This window comes from Phaethon aethereus (genome assembly GCF_964289735.1).
Source record: "Phaethon aethereus genome assembly, chromosome: 1".
Taxonomy (NCBI): Eukaryota; Metazoa; Chordata; class Aves; order Phaethontiformes; family Phaethontidae; genus Phaethon; species Phaethon aethereus.
In genome coordinates, this window is record NC_138575.1 from 164,407,170 (window position 1) to 164,423,035 (window position 15,866).

At 40.6% G+C, this 15,866-nt stretch overlaps 1 protein-coding gene across 1 annotated transcript in view; it reads right to left on the bottom strand.

Annotated features, from left to right (window-relative positions):
• The window catches only part of GPC6 (glypican 6), a gene marked incomplete at its 3' end in the record, with an annotated part of 805,049 nt that overhangs the window by 574,392 nt on the left and 214,791 nt on the right, over positions 1-15,866 (bottom strand). The gene's annotated exons all lie outside the window — the stretch shown is intronic.

Consider the following 15,866-nt stretch of genomic DNA (forward strand, 5'->3'; position numbering starts at 1 on the left):
GCTGGAGAGCAGCCCGGCGGAAAGGGACCTGGGGGTGCTGGTTGACAGCTGGCTGAATATGAGCCGGCAGTGTGCCCAGGTGGCCAAGAAGGCCAACAGCGTCCTGGCCTGTATCAGCAATAGTGTGGCCAGCAGGAGTAGGGAAGTGATTGTGCCCCTGTACTCGGCACTGGTGAGGCCGCACCTTGAATACTGTGTTCAGTTTTGGGCCCCTCACTACAAGAAGGATGTTGAGGTGCTGGAGCGTGTCCAGAGAAGGGCAACGAAGATGGTGAGGGGTCTGGAGCACAAGTCTTATGAGGAGCAGCTGAGGGAACCGGGGTTGTTTAGTCTGGAGAAGAGGAGGCTGAGGGGAGACCTTATCGCTCTCTACAACTACCTGAAAGGGGGTTGTGGCGACGAGGGTGTTGGTCTCTTCTCCCAAGTAACTAGTGATAGGACAAGAGGAAATGGCCTCAAGTTGCGCCAGGGGAGGTTTAGATTGGATATTAGGAAAAATTTCTTCACTGAGAGGGTGGTCAGGCATTGGAACAGGCTGCCCAGGGAGGTGGTGGAGTCGCCATCCCTGGAAGTGTTCAAAAAACGTGTGGATGTGGCGCTTCAGGACATGGTTTAGGGGACATGGTGGTTCTGGATTAATGGTTGGACTTGATGATCTTAAAGGTCCTTTCCAACCTAGTGATTCTGTGATTCTGTGAAGTATGATCTAAAGCTCAGTTTTAGACAGAAACTTGAAAAAAAACCCCAAGAAACTCAGCTGTTAAAGTTAAGGCAACTAGGGCTTCACAAAACATGTGGGTAAAAACACTGCAGTTCATCACACAGTATTTTAAAATAATACACTTAAATTATGCTGCAAGCTAAAAATGTTTTTCCATGATCATAATCTTATACCTCTAAGATATTAAAATGAAGACAAGAGTTTTCATTGTCAAACCATGGTAAGGATAGTGTCTTATCAAGATGCAAAGATTTACATGCTGAGTGTATTACATCGTTGTACATGCCTTCAAGGGACAAATTTACCTAGGGTGCTTCACTCACAAAATAAATTTAAGATGCTTTTCAGTTTCTTCATGGATTGATGAGAGAAAATAAAAAGATATTTTTCTTCTCAGCACATGGACTTTTTTACTCAGTAATATTTAATGCAAACAGAAAAAAAGAGTGTTTTCTGGTCTGTATCTTCTGTTCAGTTCAATTCTGTAGAAAAGAATGTGCATACAATGATTGGCATGTCTCATCAGACTGAAAATGTTTTTCTCTTACCAGTTTTCAAGTTCTATAACTTTATGAAACCTTTTCTGCACAAATATCTTCCATATATATTTTATTTCTTATGACAGTTTAGAAAAGCTGCCTTTCCAACTCCTTGTCCTCTGTTTCTCTTTTTCTTTCAGAAAACAGCCAACAGTTTGTATATTCACTTGGGATCAGTGCCTAATTCAGTTTAAGTAATATATTTAAATAATAGGAAGATCTGGCCATTTTCAATTCTTTTTCAACTTTTTTACATCTGACTAAAACGAGCTGTCTACTAAAGTAATAGTCTACTGGGTTCACCTCTCCCCATGTTACATCTCTTATAAATATTCAGAAACTTGTTCTGATGTTGAAAATTATTTTACTGTTTTTGTGTTATCTCACTGTTCTTGAAAACAAAAGAAGAGTGCATAGTACTCGGAAAGAAGTTTTCATATATTATCTACATAAAGTATCATATTTACGACACAGTAGAAGATCTGTATCATTTTAATTTATTGGATAGATAATCCTCACAAGTGTGCAGAGAAAGATTAGTCATTTTTCTGGAATCAGAGTCTTAAACTATAAAATTACATCTATGAGGACGTACATGTCTGCAAAGCAAGGTGCAGAGATTCGTTCATATCAAAGCATTTATGTCAGGTAGAGAAATGCAAGAAAAGACAGGCTAATACTCGTCCAAACTTAATTTTCAAAAAAACCTAGAAAGTCTAAGATGTTACCAGATTACAGTATATAAAATGAATCACAGAATCATTAAGGTTGGAAAAGAGCTTTAAGATCATCAAGTCCAACCATCAACCCAACACCACCATGACCCCTAAACCATGTCCTGAAGTGCCACATGTACACGTTTTTTGAGCACTTCCAGTGATGGTGATGCCACCACTTCCCTGGGCAGCCTGTGCCAATGCTTGACCACTCTCTCAGTAAAGAAATTTTTCCTAATATCTAGTCTGAACCTCCCCTGGTGCAACTTGAGGCCATTTCCCCTCGTCCTATCACTAGTTACTTGGGAAAAGAGACCAACACCCATGTTGCCACAACCCCCTTTCAGGTAGTTGTAGAGAGCGATAAGGTCTCCTCTCAGCCTCCTCTTCTCCAGACTAAACAACCCCAGTTCCCTCAGCTGCTCCTCATAAGACTTGTGCTCCAGACCCCTCACCAGCTTCGTTGCCCTTCTCTGGACACGCTCCAGCAACTCAATGTCCTTCTTGGAGTGAGGGGCCCAAAACTGAACACAGGATTCAAGGTGCGGCCTCACCAGTGCCGAGTCCAGGGGCACAATCACTTCCCTACTCCTGCTGGCCACACTAGCTCTGATACAGGCCAGGATGTTGTTGGCCTTCTTGGCCACCTGGGCACACTGCCGGCTCATGTTCAGCCGGCTGTCAACCAGCACCCCCAGGTCCTTTTCCGCCGGGCAGCTCTCCAGCCACTCCTCCCCAAACCTGTAGCGTTGCATGGGGTTGTTGTGGCCAAAGTGCAGGACCCGGCACTTGGCCTTATTAAACCTCATACAGTTGGCCTCTGCCCATCGATCCAGCCTGTCCAGATCCCTCTGCAGAGCCCTCCTGCCGTCCAGCAGATCAATGCTCCCACCCACCTGGGTGTTATATGCAAACTTACTGAGGGAGCACTCGATCCCCTCATCCAGGTCATTGATAAAGATATTAAACAGAACTGGCCCCAGTACTGAGCCCTGGGGAACACCGCTTGTGACTGGCCACCAACTGGATTTAACGACGTTCATCACAGTGTTTTGGGCTTGGCCATCCAGGCAGTTCTTTACTCAGCCAGTTCTTTAAATACCATGAGTATTTAAATGCCCTTTTTTTTGTAAAATTAAAAAAAATATATTGCGTAGTTCATCAATATAATTTCCTTCAGGCACTTAAATGCATTATAATAAAGTTTATTTCCTGCATGTTAAATGCAAATTCCTGTATTGGCAGGAGTAGTTAGATAAACAGGCAGGAAGGAAGGAATGGTAGGAAAACATGCCCCTAAATTTACTCAAATTTCAATTTAAAAAATGCAAAACATGCTATCAACAAGGAAGCTAATGGGGCAATATTAATTTTACTTCATTTAAAATATATTTCAGAAAAAAACTATATAGTACAGCTTGAATATATACCACTTCAGAAGGCTATGAATTCATTTCACTATGGGTTGAGACTATGCACTCTGGCACATGCTAAATTACAATTTTCCTTTATGAACACTCTCAACATACACTCAAACAGATGCAACTTCTACTGGTTACAAGACAAGCAAGAACATCTACCAATGTACAACTGCAAGAATACTTTTGGGAATCCTGTACTGTTTAGGAAGTTCCCAAAGCATCCTTGACATTCCTAAACCTTCCTGGCTTGGGAATCCTGCTAGATCACTTGTTACTGTCGAACTACTAAATTTTGTCTCAGTAGCTACAGAGAAAAGATGCATTTGCACTGTCATTTTGACAACCAGTTTTGTAACAAATATCAAAGTTAGGCAACATTTTTCTTTTGATTTGTTTCTCCCAGTAAATTAAGTATGTTAATCTTGATCTAAACCTTAGCAGAAAAGTAGAAACTTGCAGTTAGAGTTACGCAGAAATAAGATTATTTTTTTTTCTGAGCTGCTGGTCTTTTTCCAGGTGATTGTTCATGCATTAATTTATATTGGCATTGTATGAATACATCATTACAAATGTCAAAATTTAGTGTGGTCAAATTCGCACTACAAATGCAACAAACTGACAGCTGGAAGAAACCCACATATGCTCTTCTTTCAGTTCATAAGTGCTTACATGCAAACGTGGATATTCTCAGAACAGTAAGTTCTATCAGGGGTAAACTGTTGACATTTCCTAAGCATGGTGGTGCATAGCTGGCTCGTCTTCTAGGAGTGTAGAAAGAAACAGTGAAGGCCAAAGATCTATTTTTTCATTTATTCAGTAGATGATAAGGAAGAGTCAACACCATAAGGCAATAATTTTGTGGCAATAAATAGCACTGTATTGACATGTTTATATTTTGGTCCTGGAGGATGTATTCACTGTTTTGACAATATAGGATAAATTGTATAAATGAAAATGCTGAAAGGAAATTAAGACACATGGAAAAAATGCAAAAAAATCATTCCTCACAAAGAAATAATTTTAAGGCAGATGCTTATTACCTTGTGCTGAACCAATGGAAATGTAAACAAATCTTTCTGAGACTTGTGTGAAACTATGTTTAGACAGACATGAAAAATGAGAGAATCGTTTGCCTTCACTCATCTGCTATAAGCTTCACTATAAATAATTTTAAATGGTTTTATTTATTTTATTAAGTTAGTTAAGCTACTTAAATAAGTTAAGATGATAGCTAAAATCAATATTCAACAGTACTTTTTACATTTACTCTATTGTATATCTGCATCTGTTTCTGTATCCGTTTCATCCCTTATTAGAAAACAGAAGGAAAAGCTCTAACTGTGATGGTATACTGGACCCTCATACAATGTTCTAATGCATATGTTTGTTTGTCAGACATATAACAATACTGTCTCCCAGGTCAGTAACTGAAGTCTATCATGCTACATATTTCCAATAGTAACTACAACTTACTACATTATCTGTAACTTTAAGTTACAGATAATGCAAAATTGTGAAGTAGTTACTGCCAGTTGCCTGTGGTCACTCATAAAAAATGTATGGGTCAGAATACTTATTGCAGTTTTCAGTATTAATCTAAACATTCACAATTCAGATTGTTTGAAGGCGACAAAAAAAAGACAAGTTTCTTACAAGTTTTTTACTTCTATAAAAGAGCAGTACTATGATCAGCCGCAGATATTTTTAAATATCTGTTAAAACCAGGCCTATGAATTACACCTTTCTCTTTGTTTGAAAGGTGTTACAACTTTCTCTTTGCGTTTTCTGTCTCCTCTGAGCATATTCCATCCTCTGGTTCCAAAGGTTACCTCCCTGATTTTACATTAAAAAAAATAATTCTTTATGTTTGCCTGAATTTTTTTAATAGGAAAAGTTAAATCATGGAATGCAATGTATGATAGAAGAGTTTAAAAAAAAAGATTGTGAGATTTAAGAGCAGAAAAATAATAAAAAAAAATACTCCCAAATATGTCATCTTGAACAAAAAGAGAAAACTAATTCTCCATTGGGTAAGGAAAAAATGTACTTTGGACAATGTATCAAACTGGGATTCTGCACCTTTTACTACATATGTCATCAAGTGGCTCTGGTTATTGCCTTGGGGAATAAAATATTTCTCTTATCCCAGAAACAGTCTCTAGGAACCTGGATATTTAATACCATCTGCACAATATATTTCCTCCTTATGAAGCATGCATCTACAGTGTCTTGAAAAAGTTAACTAAGAAAAAAATTGTCTTGTTATGTGGCATAAATACAGAAAGCACATTTTTACCTCTATCAGGTTTGTCCTTTGATTTTTCTGGTATAAAACAATGTTCAACATGCTTAGGAATTGAACTCTCTATTTCACATTTGTCCAATTTTGTATTGTAAATAGAAGTCTCCAGTAAATAGTGCGATTAGTTCCATATGGGGGCATTAAAACAAATAAACAAAAAAAATTGCAAAATACTTTTTTCTTTTCCTGACCCAGTTCTAAGCATACGTAGAAAAAGGACAAATTAGAAATTCCCTTCTCAGAACGACAACTAAACAACACTTTCCTATGGTCTGTGGTAAGGGTGCAGAATACATATGTATGATATCATACATAATATGATACATACATATTAATATGATTAATATATCATATTAAGCTTCACGTACACTTTAACAGAATCTTCAGGTTATTTTCTGCTTCATTGTGACCCATTAGATATATATTTGTGAGAACAGTTAGGTGTATATAGATTCTGCCTCAGAACGTCAGAATTGCCATACCAGCTGAGATTATGCATGGAAGTGCTCAGTTTTTATTAAGAGACATACTTTAAAAACCTCCCTAACCCCAAGAGAAAGCTAAGCACACAAGTAGCAGGTATTTGCAACTTTGCCTTTCTTGTTTTTATTATGTCAAGGGATAGAAGTTATCAACTCAGAGAATTTTTTTTAATTGCACAGGGCACAGGACTAGTTATTAATTACAAAAACAAACGTGGTCTTTTATGAATGGCAGGGAAGCAGCTGGCAGCAGTTAAAACAGAGAAGCAGTATATAAGAAGTCAAGTATATCACTATCCATGCTGATGTCCTTAAAATGGTATTGCAGAATCAGTGTCTATCTTTAAAATAGACCATTCCCTGTTTGTAACTTGGACTTGTGAACAGCAAATACTTCTCCGATATGCTTCATTTGTGCTTTCAGCATTGCTCCTGGAACAGGACAACTGAAATTTAGTTGCAAGCCTGATCTCCGCTCCTCAGAAGTCCATGAAGTTGCAAATGTTTGGATTTGCTGTTAATGTTTTTAAAACACGCATCCCTTGTGGGCTGGAGAGGTCAAGGAGGAGCCACAAGAAATGTGTGGGCGCGCTCAAATGCATTTTTACACGGATTGCTCACTACCTCTGATATGTATATTCTCCACTGACACAAATTCAGTGGACTTCAACTTGATTTATTGTTCTGATTTATAGTCAGGAAATTCTGGCTCTCATTTTCAACCGAAGCTCCACACATACTGTGGCCTGGTTTACAAACAGAGTTTGCACAGTGTTTTAAGCTTTTAAAAAATTAGTTAATAACAATACTTCTGTGTGTAATTTATTCCCCATTGCAAAAGGCTAGTCTTTATTTATGAAACATCATTTTCTACCACACTGATATTTACAAACAAAAGAGAAACCTTGAGGCCTGGGGGAGTTTAGCAGAGATTGAGCGAATGGTGTTCAAACTTAACGGCATCTTTGAACTGTACAGTAAATCTCAATTCTGAGTGCCTCGTATGGATTTCAGGGATTTAAGAGATTGTGAGCTAATTGTTTTGCCTTTATTTATAAGCTTTCCGTGAGAGTTTTCCTACATGCATCTTGCTGCTTTGAGGATGTTGAACTACAAGCAATACATTGGCACAGTCATTTAACTCTCCGCATCAATAAGAAGTGCTCTCCTGAACAATGGGAATTTTGCTTTCATCAATATCCAAACCAGTTTGTATACTACAAGCACTATTTCCTTTGCATCCAGTCTTTTATTATAATCCGCAACTTCATCTGATTACGGTATCATAGATGTAATCTAAATTCTTCATGTTTTTCCTTTTTGATCACAGATATATGTATGTGTTGAGGTGGGGGGGGGGTGTATACATATATATGTGTGTGTGCACGTGTATATATGTATACTCTCTAATTAAAATAGATGTTGATACATAAGTTTCCGGGAATTCTACCATCATGAGTTTAAAGGCAGCCTGAAATCAGTGAGATTTCTAGTAGAAGGAGGCAGAAAACTGAAGCAAAACTGGTCCATTAAACACTGTTTCCAGAGGATAATTGATTCACTGCATCATCAATTTCTCATCTCCACCATCAGAATTTTGTAGGTCTAATTAGGGCAATAATAAGCACACTTAAAACTATTTGCTTATTATATGTTTCTTACATGTGACTAAAAGAATAAAATACAATTCCTTGAAGGATTCAAGCATATTACCAATTATTGTTCTGCACTTATACTGTAAAAAGTCAATTTAAGTTACAGCATTTTGACTATCAAAAAGATTGTGTAATAGTATTGAAGACATAAAAGTACCAGAGAGACAAACAGAATGAAATGAACTATGTTTATATTTAAAAGAACTTGATTGCTCATTACTTAAAATATGTCTCTCTATCCACGAGAAAACTCTACTGGTAGTATTTTAGTCCTCATTCCAAAACGCAGTATTTAAATATCTGCTCTTTAACTTACTAGTTGTAACTGTTAGTGGGCTTTGTCAGACTAAGTGAAACCCAAGTTTCATGCTACTGAAATGGAGCTTACCTTTCAAAACCTTGATTAAAACTTTTGGGTTGTTTCTTCAGTAAGATTCAAGAGCTTTAAATTTAAAAAGAATTCAGCTAAAATAGAACAAAAGAGGTGTTTGCTAATTAAAAAAATAGGTCCTTCATTTTCAACTTTTTAACAGAAGAAATGATTTCCTAAGGTACTGGAAGTATCTTTCTCTATTGCAATTTTTTGGTTTTTCCAAATAATGTATTTTTCAAGTAGTGGAAAACAATTGGTGCATATGATTGGTTTGGTTTATAGTTCTTGACTGACAGCTAGAGCAAATTACTCAGAACACTTTTGTTAAGGCTTTTTTTTTCACTTAAAGGATTTGCTTTCACTTTTTCTCTCCTTCACAGTTCTTTGAACTTCCATTGTGAGAGTACTGAAAGAGTTTTTTCCTCAAGAATAAAACATGTTATGCAAAATGTTAAAGGCCAAACTATCCACTCTCCCCTTCTCATTAGCAGTGTGTTAACCAGAAAACTTTGCAAGGCAGGTTCCCAACCAGTCTTTATTCCATTTAAATGGAAAAACAAGCTGCTGGGAGTTTACCATTAGTACTTTATCTGTAGAGTGACTAAAGAATATCAGCTATATGAAAGATCATGCTCTAATGTGGGAACACTATTATTTTTCTCATTTGGCTAAGAAATAAAAAAATCCAATTTCCCTTCCTTTCTTCATTACAGAATCACAGAATCACAGAATCACTAGGTTGGAAAGGACCTTTAAGATCATCAAGTCCAACCATTAATCCAGTACCACCATGTCCCCTAAACCATGTCCTGAAGCGCCACATCCACACGTTTTTTGAACACTTCCAGGGATGGCGACTCCACCACCTCCCTGGGCAGCCGGTTCCAATGCCTGGCCACCCTCTCAGTGAAGAAATTTTTCCTAATATCCAATCTAAACCTCCCTGGCGCAACTTGAGGCCATTTCCTCTTGTCCTATCACTAGTTACTTGGGAGAAGAGACCAACACCCTCGTCGCCACAACCCCCTTTCAGGTAGTTGTAGAGAGCGATAAGGTCTCCTCTCAGCCTCCTCTTCTCCAGACTAAACAACCCCGGTTCCCTCAGCTGCTCCTCATAAGACTTGTGCTCCAGACCCCTCACCAGCTTCGTTGCCCTTCTCTGGACACGCTCCAGCACCTCAACATCCTTCTTGTAGTGAGGGGCCCAAAACTGAACACAGGATTCAAGGTGCGGCCTCACCAGTGCCGAGTACAGGGGCACAATCACTTCCCTACTCCTGCTGGCCACACTATTCCTGATACAGGCCAGGATGCTGTTGGCCTTCTTGGCCACCTGGGCACACTGCCGGCTCATATTCAGCCGGCTGTCAACCAGCACCCCCAGGTCCCTTTCCACCGGGCTGCTCTCCAGCCACTCCTCCCCAAGCCTGTAGCATTGCATGGGGTTGTTGTGGCCAAAGTGCAGGACCCGGCACTTGGCCTTATTAAACCTCATACAGTTGGCCTCTGCCCATCGATCCAGCCTGTCCAGATCCCTCTGCAGAGCCCTCCTACCCTCCAGCAGATCAACACTCCCACTCAGCTTGGTGTCATCTGCAAACTTACTGAGGGAGCACTCAATTCCCTCATCCAGATCATCTATAAAGATATTGAACAAGACTGGTCCCAGAACCGAGCCCTGGGGAACACCGCTTGTGACCGGCCGCCAGCCGGATTTAACGCCATTCACCACGACTCTCTGGGCTCGGCCATCCAGCCAGTTCCTCACCCAGCGAAGAGTAAACCCGTCTAAGCCACGAGCCGCCAGTTTCTCCAGGAGAATGCTGTGGGAGACGCTGTCAAAGGCTTTACTAAAGTCCAGGTAGACAACGTCCACTGCCTTTCCCTCATCTACTAGGCGGGTCACCTGGTCATAGAAGGAGATCAGGTTGGTTAAGCAGGACCTGCCTTTCATGAACCCATGCTGGCTGGGCCTGATCCTTTGGCTGTTCTGCAGATGCCCTGTGAGCACTCTCAAAACCAACCGCTCCATAATCTTCCCTGGAACAGAGGTCAGGCTGACAGGCCTGTAGTTCCCAGGATCCTCCTTCCGGCCTTTCTTGTAGACGGGCGTCACATTGGCAAGCCTCCAGTCTTCTGGGACCTCCCCTGTTAACCAGGACTGCTGATAAACGATGGAGAGTGGCTTGGCAAGCTCCTCCGCCAGCTCTCTCAGTACTCTCGGGTGGATCTCATCAGGTCCCATAGACTTGTGGGTGACCAGGTGGCTTAGCATGTCCTTGACTGCTTCCTCCTGGATTATGAGGAGTACATTGTGCTGTCCATCCCCGTCTTCCAGCTCAGGGGGCTGAATACCCTGCGGATACCTGGACTGGCTATTAAAGACTGAGGCGAAGAAGGCATTAAGTACCTCAGCCTTGTCCTCGTCCTTGGAGACAATGTTCCCCGCCATATCCAGTAGGGGATGGAGATTCTCCTTGCCTCTCTTTTTGTTGTTAATATATTTGTAAAAACATTTTTTATTATCCTTTACGACTGTGGCCAGACTGAGCTCTAGCTGGGCTTTTGCCTTTCTAATTTTGTCCCTGCTTGACCTAACGAGATCCTTGTACTCTTCGTGAGTTGCCTTCCCCTTCTTCCAGAGGTGATAAACTCTCCTCTTTTCCCTGAGTCCCAGCAAAATCTCCCTGTTCAGCCAGGCCGGTCGCCTTCCCCGCCAGCTCTTCTTACGGCACATGGGGACCGCCTGCTCCTGCGCCTTTAAGATTTCCTTCTTGAAGACTGTCCAGCCTTCCTTCGCCCCTTTGTCCTTCAGGACTGTCTCCCAAGGGACTCTCTCAACCAGTGACCTGAACAGGCCAAAGTCTGCCCTCCGGAAGTCCATGATAGCAGTTTTGCTGACCCCTCTCCTTACTTCCCTCACAACCGAGAATTCTATCATGTCGTGGTCGCTAAGCCCAAGACGGCCTCCAACCACCACATCTCTCACCAGTCCTTCTCTGTTTGTAAACAGCAGGTCCAGCAAGGCACCTCCCCTGGTGGGCTCACTCACCAGCTGCGTCAGGAAGTTATCCTCCACACAGTCCAGGAACCTCCTAGACTGTTTCCTCTCTGCCGTGTTATACTTCCAGCAGATGTCCGGTAGGTTGAAGTCCCCCACAAGAACAAGGGCCAGAGAATGCGAGACCTCCGCCAGTCGCTTATAGAATGTCTCATCCGTCTCTTCATCCTGGTTGGGTGGCCTGTAACAGACTCCCAGCAGGATATCTGCCTCATTGGCCTTCCCCCTCATCCTTACCCACAAGCACTCTACTTGGTCTTCACAATCTTCGATTTCTATGCAATCAAAACACTCCCTAACATACAGAGCCACCCCATCACCTCTCCTTCCTTGCCTATCCCTTCAGAAGAGCTTATAGCCATCCATTGCAGCACTCCAGTCATGAGAAGCATCCCACCATGTTTCTGTGATGGCAACTACGTCATAGCTGTCGCGCTGCACAATGGCTTCCAGCTCCTCCTGTTTGGTGCCCATGCTGCGTGCATTGGTGTAGATGCACCTGAGCCGGACTATCGATTTCAACTCTAGCACGTTCAACTCTAGTGAGCCCGGTTTTAGCCCCTCCCCCCTCCAAATCTAGTTTAAAGCCCTCTCGGTGATGCCTGCCAGCTCATGAGCAAGAATCCTTTTGCCCCTCGGCGTCAGTTGCACTCCATCAGCTGCGTAAATGATTCCCAGTTTAGATCAAATCTGTCATACAGTTTTTGCAGACCTACATATCTACTTTTACTGAACTAAATATTTGACAACAACAACAATCATCATCATCATCATCATTTAGATGTTGGAGATATTGTTGTCCAGCCTAAGTTTCAGTGGGCTCCTTTTGGCACTTATGGACCTTTCATCTGTCATTATTTTCCATAGAAAACAGAAATATAGATGTCCTGTCACATTAATATTGTGATGTTCTTATGGCGCAGCTCATTTTTATGTATCTCATTCATAGGAACATGCATATAAAAAAAGATAATTTCTTCATTTCCAGTGATCAACAACTCATCACTAACTCTTCTCCAGACATCTGCAAATGATAAGGTTCCCAACATAGGTCCCATAGGAGAAGGTGCATTGGCATATGGAGAACTAGGAATATGGTGACTGGGGTTATTTTCCTTAATGGGGTGATTTAGCTCTTTGCATAGTACGTGATGCAAGTTAATTCCCTCTGAAAGAGTCAAGGAGTAAGACTTTGGCCTTTGAACAAGATCTGTACTGAAATAATCTTTTAAAATGATACCTGAAGGCTACCCTTCTGAAAATTGCTATCAATAAGGAAAGCAGAAAAAATAAAACTGAGATTTTCATCACAGGTAAATTACAGTGATAATTAAAAAATATTACTAATTACAGCAATTTTTTTGCCATTTGGATTAGAGTTTGAGAAATCCTTTTAGTTCTTACTGAGATCTTAGATTTTTGAGACACCAATCATCATACTTTCAACTTCCCGCTGCTCCCACATTTAGAACAAAGCTACAACCTTGCGTGTTTCAAATCTCATATGTATTATAAAATGGAGATTTCAATCCGAATTATAATGTCCTTTCCAATCTTTAATTAAAAAGTTTGCTTGTATCACCACTACAGGTATGTGATAAAGCTGTGCAGCAAATTATTAGGAATAAGAAACATTCATCAACTCTAATCACTTCCTGTAAATTTTTGTCAACTGTGACCATGGTATGAAATGTAGCAGTCAGTAGGAACAAAACAAGAACATGTCACTGCAGGGATTTGAGGCTGGTCTGCTGGTCAAGTCAGCAAGGCCATCTGCTAGCAGGCTGATGTGGAACTGCTCTTTGAAGCTGCTGTGAAGCATCACTGGTTGCAACCATTCTGAGAATTGCATCGCGTTGCTACACTTCCAAAGCAGGAGTGAACGACCAGATACGTATCACTCTGCTTTGTCCTGCAGCAAGTTGTTTTGCAAATAAAATGCTATAATAACAGTAAAGTACGTAATGATTTTGAGTCCTGGCAATGCTTCAAGTTTTGCGGCAAACTTGACCCTCCTGAAAGAGATTTTTTAAATCATTATATAAATCCAAAAGTTTAAAAAGACAAAAAACTTGAAGCTGTGTCAAGGGTCTTTCTGCTTACAGGACTGGTAGGAAATCAAAATGAAACTCACCTATACAGTTTCACCTCCAGATTTTGTAAGCATTTTGTACTTCCAAGGCAATGAAAATTATAATTTAGACTAATTATCCTTGCCATGTTGAAATTATGAAAATACTGAACTTCAGAAGAAATTTTGCTTATGCATACACTATGTGGTAGTTTTAATGAGGACAAATATGTAATTGTACAACACAATAACTTTGTAATTACTTTGTAATTAAACGATCTACTCCTTTGATTACTTGCACTTAAACTTAACACCTAATTAGATGTAATGTAATTGATTATATAAAATATGAGAAACTGATAAGAAATAGGTTAGTATTGGAAAGTGGTTAAAATAAATTGTTAAAAACAACTTATCTGAAACGATATTGCTTTTTCAAAAAGAATCGTTTCAGTGGTGTCCTGGTTTCAGAAGGACAGAGTTAATTTTCTTCACAGAAGCTAGTGTGAGGCTGTGTTTTGAATTTGGGATGGCAAAATTGTTGATAAGGTGCTGATGTTTTGAGCTGTTGCTAAGCAGTCAAACACACTCCAGCTCCTCATGCGGGCCTGCTCAAGAAGGCTGGGAGTCCATGGGGAGCTGGGAGGGGACACAGCCAGGACAGCTGATCCATACCATATGACATCATGCTCAGTATATAAAGCTGGGACGAAGGAGGGGGCGGAGGGACGTGATGGCGTCTGTCTTCCCAAGTAACCACTACACATGATGCAGCCCTGCTTCCCTGGAGATGGCTGAACACCCGCCTGCCCATGGGGAGTGGTGAATGGATTCCCTGTTTTGCTTTGCTTGCGTGCGCGGCTTTTGCTTTACTTCCTAAACTGTCTTTATCTCAAACCACGAGTTTCCTCACTTTTACTCTTCTGATTCTCTCTCCCGTCCTACTGTAGGGGAGTGAGCGAGCGGCTGCGTGGGGCTTAGTTGCCGGCTGGGGCTAAACCATGACAAGTGGTTACTCTAAGATTTACATAGGATGTATACTGAAGCATGTATTTAATGTTTGTTTTCTACAGTGAGATAATTCCTTCATCATGAACTTTTCTTCTTTGACTCCTCATTGAACCCCTTCTCTTTTGCCATACCCTAGCTCTCAAAATACTTCAACTATCCATCTAAGATGACAGCCTGACTATTACAAGTAGTTTTTTCCCGTTACAAAGAGTAGGGATCAAAGGCAGCTGTTGCACACAGGCCCTATTGAGACATGGATTTCAAAGACAGACAAAGACCTAGTTTCCATATCATTCTGTTATGTAGACATTTATGCACTGCAACAGCAAATACTGCTCTTTTATGTGCCACTTTTGGACAGTGAACATGTGTCCATTAAGGAAGGGATCTGAAAACACTGAAAACAACCGACAGTTGTTTTCTTTCCCTAATGGGGGGTTACTCTATATCCTACAGTAGTGACAGTTTTGGATGTTTCTGTGGTGGCAGGCTAGCTAGTGCCTCTGTAGATCTTCTCCAAGACATCTATCTACTCCTACTGCTCCCTCAAATCTAAATTTTATCCCTCTCTACTGTGTATATTTTTTTCAGATGCTCCAGAGCCACCTTTTCATGCTATGATGAAGGAATTATCTCACTGTAGGTAAAAAAGCATTGAATACATGCTTCAGCATATATCCTATGTAAATCTTAGAGTAACCACTGAAACTACTCTTTTTTAAAAAGCAATGTAGTTTCAGATAAGTTTTTTGGGGTTTTTATTTTATACACTTTCTAACATCACTTTGTCTGAAAACAAATGAGGTCTACCTCCTCAGCTCTGGGGTACCACTGTCTTCCTGAAGAGCTATCTGTTTGGGTCTAACTTGACATCCTGCTTATCTGTTTTGGGGAGAATTGCCAGTCTTCAGATAATAATAGTCCTTCACTTAATTCTACCAGAGAACCACTAAACCTTTATAACATAAAGATTGTGATACTGTTCACAGTATAACAATATTTCATTACTTGTTTTATTGGTATTGGTAGTTACTGATTTTGAGGGTATGAGAAAAAGCAATACACAACAAAATGTGATGTGGCTTGGGTGGTACGCATCACCTGTATCAGGACCTGTTGGTAAACTTGTGCGTATACAACCGTTGTGAAGATTAAGAGGTTGATTTAGAATTACACATAGTACAGAATCACTCGAGGTAATAAAAAATTGCTGTTTGAGTGGCAGTGTAGTCCCTGGCGACAGCAGGACTATCCACACTTGGAACATGAAATCTTTGGATCAAAAATGGACAAGCTTGGAAAACATTAGAAGGTGATAACCTGGGGATATTTTGTTCCTTTTCAACTCACTTTTTGCACAAACAAGGAAGCAGCGATCTGGTAGGAGATTTGCTTCAAGTGACAAGAAGACAAGAGAGGTTTTCCTGTTGTGTTAGCATAGGCAGATGGCTGTACTTGATGTGTTTCATTGGGAACATATTCGGTGCACTGCAGAGGCATGCAAAGAGATGACA